Below are 5,583 nucleotides of genomic sequence, written 5' to 3'. Positions count from 1 at the left end.
CAGCTGTTCTTGTTTTACAAATCTAGTCTTTATAGGACTAGAGATGTGGCTTCAGAAACAATTCTAAGTCCACCAATCTTTCCTGCCAGTCCTCAAACCTCCCCTGTTTATCTCAAAAGCTCATCCCTGTGCCTTTGATATATACATGTGAACTCCTATCTAGGTAATCTCATTAAAGTGCAAACTGCAGGGAGATAATTATTATCAGAAGGAAAACAAAAAGTGGGGAAAAGATCATTTGAAATTTAGGGAATTAAATTGTCTTCTAAGATCACCTGTTTGCATCTACGTGTTTCCAAATATATGTGTTGTACAATTATGGTATTTTTCTACCTCTGGATGGTATTGACAAAATTAATTTGTAAAAAAGCTCTATGTAGTTGGTTTGAAGACAAGCCTGTAAGGACTGGGCATTCCAAAGTTCTCAAAAATAGAAGAGAAACTAACCCTAATGTTTCAAGTTCACAAGATCTAAGATAATTAGTATATAAAAGCTAGTTTCAATTTGTTGGTTTAATTAAAACAGACGTGTTTTTAGAATTATCAGCATTAAATATAATACTTTCATTCTACTTAGGCTTACAAATTTGTTAGCAAGAAAAATAACTTGGTATCATAAAATTTTCATAAGTAATCTAAACATAATTGTTAAGAGCAAGTAAATTAAGTAAATAGAAGTGGGATAAAAAATTTTAGGTGAACTTTTCAAATAAGTTTCCCAAATCTTTTTGGTAGCCTAAAATCTTAAAGTTTTGCTAAGACTAAGTTAAATGATAAAAATTCATTGACTATTTAGGTCATTCTCAAATAATAAAAAAGTACTGAAACAATTACTGAACATAGGTTTATCGAGTTTTGGCTTCTTATTACAGAGAAACTAAAGATAAATTTGGATCTATTAGTAAACATGCTTGATGCCACACTGACAAACTGTCTATGAAAGAGATGTTTCTAGAAATTATAAAAAGTATTTATAAAGCCACAGAATGCTAATATAAAAGACCGTTTATAATTGTTTACTTCTTAGTTTTCACTAGAAATTAAACTTTCTAAAGGTGAAGAATTCTAATTAATATATGCAATTAAAACTACTGGAAATAATATAAGAGAAGCAACTCTGTGTGATGTGTTTTTTGGTTAAGAAAAGGTATAAGGAATGAAGATGCATTTTTGTTAAGGGAAATGAGAGTAATGTCTAAAATGGAACTTCTGGTAATGAAGGACAAACTAAAGGTATTCAAAAGGCTGGAGAGAGAAAGAGGATTTTACCCTGTGTAATCAAGCTGGTTAAAATTGAATTATTACGAGGTTTTTGAAAATTAAGCTTTAATATCAACACTATACTTATGTAAAACTAGAACTTAATTTTCTTTCATCTGCTAAACAGACAATTAAGTATTGTTTCATATTGTTCTGTGATCCTAGTTAGTTAAGTGTCCAAAACTTTTTGACATTTTGGACAAACTTCCCAAAATTAAATTATAAAAATGAAGTCTTTTTGACCTGAGAGAAACTTTGAGATTTTTCCAGAGGGTCTCTGGAATATTCCAAAAGATTTTTAAAACTAATTAGGTTTACTTGATGTGTTAAATTACATGGGAAACACTGTCAAATAAGAAGTAACATTAAGCCTTCTTTATGTTGTTTCTGTATAGGTGGATTTTATAAGTGTTCCAGAAATTATGTAAAATTCCTAGAAGTCTGATATGTCCTGGTATAAAATGTGGTCTGTAATCAAAATTGAGGCTCACATTATAGGGACTGAACCTGAGTGTCAGAGGAACGCCCCGCCTGACTTTCGTGCAAGGGCAGCAGCAATAGAATCTATAAAGATTGTGGCACATGTGGATGAAGTCTACTCCGCTTCTGCAAAAAATGAGCCCTCATGGCCGGGCTTTTACCATCTTGATGTCTTTGAAACGTGACAAGAGTCTGCTCCTGAGTCAGAGAAATTAAGATGGGTAAACAATGGCTGTTGAGAAACCTAAGATGGTTTCTTGGTTCTTCCTGGCTCCCTGGCAAACCCTATTTTTCTTTTTCTGTTTGAATTCCTTTAGTTACCTAGCTCATTTAAAAACAAAAAACAAGAAACTATTTTTGTCCCTAGAGAGAGGCCTCAGACCTCCTCCCTCTGGACACTTGAACACCTGCAGCTGGACTTCATTCAACTGCCACTTAGCGTGGGCTCTCAGTATGCTCCTGTAATTTTAAGTATGTTTTCCAGATGAGCTGAAGCATTCCCTTGCTGCAAGGCTGATGCCCTTACAGTGGCAAAGAAACTGTTAGAGAATGTGTTCCTCATATGGAGAATACCTTCCACAATCTCCAATGATCGAGGCACCCACTTCACTGGGCAAACCATATGAGCCTTAACAAAAACCTTGCAAACTTCTGGGAATTCTCATTGTCCCTATCACCCTCGATCATAAAGCAAGGCTGAGAGAAATAATGGACAAACTGGATTCAAGCAGAACAAGAATTCATAACATGAGACTAAATGAACTAATGAGGATGATTATAATTTTTATGACTGTGTTTAAAATATTGCTCGTTCTTAAAATGTTTTTTCCAGATGTAAAGAAATCTTTTCTTTTAAGCTATCGACAATTTGGTAAGATATACCTTTGTGAACAACAATGAAACATTTACTTTTTCTCCCTACCTGATCTTTCCAGAATACAGAAACTCTCAGTGAGCATTCTTATTTTCATACTTACTGTTGAACAAATTAGTTTTACTTTGATTTTCCTTGGTTAAGAAAAACAAAGTGGGAGTATTTTAAAGAGAAAAATTATGTTTGCACTTTTGTAGAAATTAGATTCTAGTCCTACTAATTATCTTTGAGGTCTTGTTATATCAGTGAACTGGACTGGATCCTGAATTCTTCTAGTTTCCTCAAATATTTGGCCATGACTCTCCAACTAACATTTCCAATTTTCTCCCACCCTTTGGATTTGGAATCACTTAGAACAAAGACTGCCCTTAAGTCTCCCTGGAAGGGACTGTACCAGGTCCTCCTCACTACGCAGACAGCAATCAAACTTCAGAGATTTGAGTCTTGGGTACACATCTCACAGCTGACCAAGGCTCCACCTGACACCTGGTCTTGTACAAATGCTGGAGATCGCCTAATCATATTGACAAAGAGGAGAAGTAGCTGACATAAATGCAGAATACTTCCGCCCAAGACAATGGAACAAGACTTCATTCTCTAACTAAGAATGCTTTCTATTTTTTCCTTCACTCTGGCATTGACCTGGAAAGATAACACAAGCATCTGTATCTCTCAGGCCACTGCTAAGGCCAGGGGTGGACAGGGGGTTACCTCTAGAATTTAGGATGACTCTATTTCAGGCTAGGAGAAAATCTATAACTGACCCCTGGCTGAAATGAATAAACACAGCAATCCCTGTGAATAAATTCATTCCCTGATTAGGAATAGATACAAATGGGAATATGATCAGAAACCTCTCCTTATTTCGTGAAGACACAGCAGATTCTGTTGTTAAGGTATTAGTTGCCCAACAAAGATCCTTAGACTCTCTGGCCAAGGTTGTTCTTGATAATAGGATAGACCTTAATTATGTTTTAGATGAGGACTTGCATGATAAACCCTTGGTGTCTCTCCCCGCCCCCCCCAAAAGAAGATATCCTGGTCTAAAAATAATCCTTTCTTTCCTTTTGCTAATAGTTCCCTCCGTTCTTCCTATAAAAACTTTCCATTTTGTACGACCCCTCATGCTGCCCGATTCATGAATTGTTGAACAAAGCCAATTAGATCTTCAAATTTACTTGGTTGAATTTTATATTTTTTATACCCTCATGACATCATCTAAACATAATTACCTTCTGAAGGCCCCACTTCCAAACACCACCCCATTGGGGGTTAGGGCTTCAACTCATGAATTTTGTGGGGACACAAACATCGTCCATAACACCTGCCAACTATTAGCTCCACAGGTCTTAACCTTCAAAAAACTAGCAAGATCGGTTTCTGATTTCAACAAACTCTCTGATTGTTGGCTGCTGAACATTTAAGGTTCCTACTTGCACTAAATTTTCTCTTAATTCTTGCTCCCTTTCCTAATTTATAAGTTTACTCCTTAATTAACTGCCTTATTGTGGTCTCTTCATCCATGAGAACTGTCATTGATTGCAACCACCTACTACCGCTGCCATGCAAAATTAAGAACCATTCTCTTTTAACAAATGAAAACCCATTATTGGGCTATACTTACACTTCCTGTATGTATGGAAATATAACACAAAACATCATTTTAAGACAAATTACAACATATTTAACAAAACGTGGAATTCTCAACCTAAGTCCATCAGAGTAGAACCGCCCTCTTAAGGTTTCAAGTGCTGTCCAGGAGGAGTCCTCAACCTTTTCTTGGTGATGAAGTGCTCCCAACTGATCCACTGTCTTGTGGATCAGAGTAGTGGAGAAGGCTGTGGAGGTGTGACAGGCCAGGGGCGGTGGGTGCAGGGTCTTGGCTGCCAACTTGAAAGTCTCTCAGGTAAAGCTTGGGGACTGCTGCCTGTTTATTGGGGTTCCAGCTATAGATTGAATGTCTGTGTTCCCCTCAAGTTCATATGCTGAACTCCTAGTCCCCAGTGTGATGGTATTTGGAGGCAGGGGCCTTTTGAGAGGTGATTAGTTCGTGAGGGTGGAGCCTTCGGGAATGGGATTAGTGCCCTTATAAAAGAGACCCCAGAGATCACATGTGAGGACACAGTGAGAAGCTAGACCTCTGTGAACAGGAAGAGGGCTCACCACAGACATCACATCTGCCGGGTGCTTTGACCTTGGACTTTCCAGCCTCCAAAACCACGAGAAATAATGTTTGTTGTTTATAAGTCACCAGTTTATGGTATTTTGTTATTGCAGCCTGAATGGACTAAGACATAAAATTGGTACTGGGATGTGGAGGTGCTGATGTAACAAATACCTACAAATGTGGAACTGGCTTTAGACCTGGGTAATGAGTAGAGGCCGGAAGCATTTTTCAGTGCATGCTAGAAAAAGCCTACATCGCCATGAATGAACCACTGAGGGCAATTCTGGTGAAAGCTCAGAAAGAAAAGAGGAGGGGTGTAGAGAAAGCCTCAATTTTCTTAGCGCACACCCAGTCCTGAACAGATTTTTGATAGGCATGTGGACAGTGAAGGCCACTGTGATGAGGTCCAGGTGGAAACGAGGGTCATGTTACTGGACAATGGAGGAAAGACCATCCTTGTTCTAAAGTGGCAAAGAACTTGGCTGGATTATGTTTGTGTTCTCGTGTTCTGTAGAAGCTAGAACTTGTGAGCGATGAAATTGGACATTTGGCTGAGGAAATTTCCAGGCCCAGTGTGAAGGTGTGGCTTGGCTTCTCGTGACTGTTTTCAGTAAAATGAGAGAAGAGAGAAGTGACTTAAAGATGGAATTGTTAATGGAAAGGGAAGCGGACTTTAAAAATTTGAAAAATTCTCAGTCTGTCCATGTCTTAAAAATGAGAAAGCCTATTCAGGAGAGAATATGAAATGTGTGGTCAAATTTGCTAGGGGGAGTAGAAGGGATTGGCCAGTTCAGAAGTCCAG

Source organism: Balaenoptera physalus (assembly GCF_965194825.1).
Source record: "Balaenoptera physalus genome assembly, chromosome: 17".
NCBI classification, from domain to species: Eukaryota; Metazoa; Chordata; class Mammalia; order Artiodactyla; family Balaenopteridae; genus Balaenoptera; species Balaenoptera physalus.
This window is presented reverse-complemented; position numbering follows the sequence as displayed.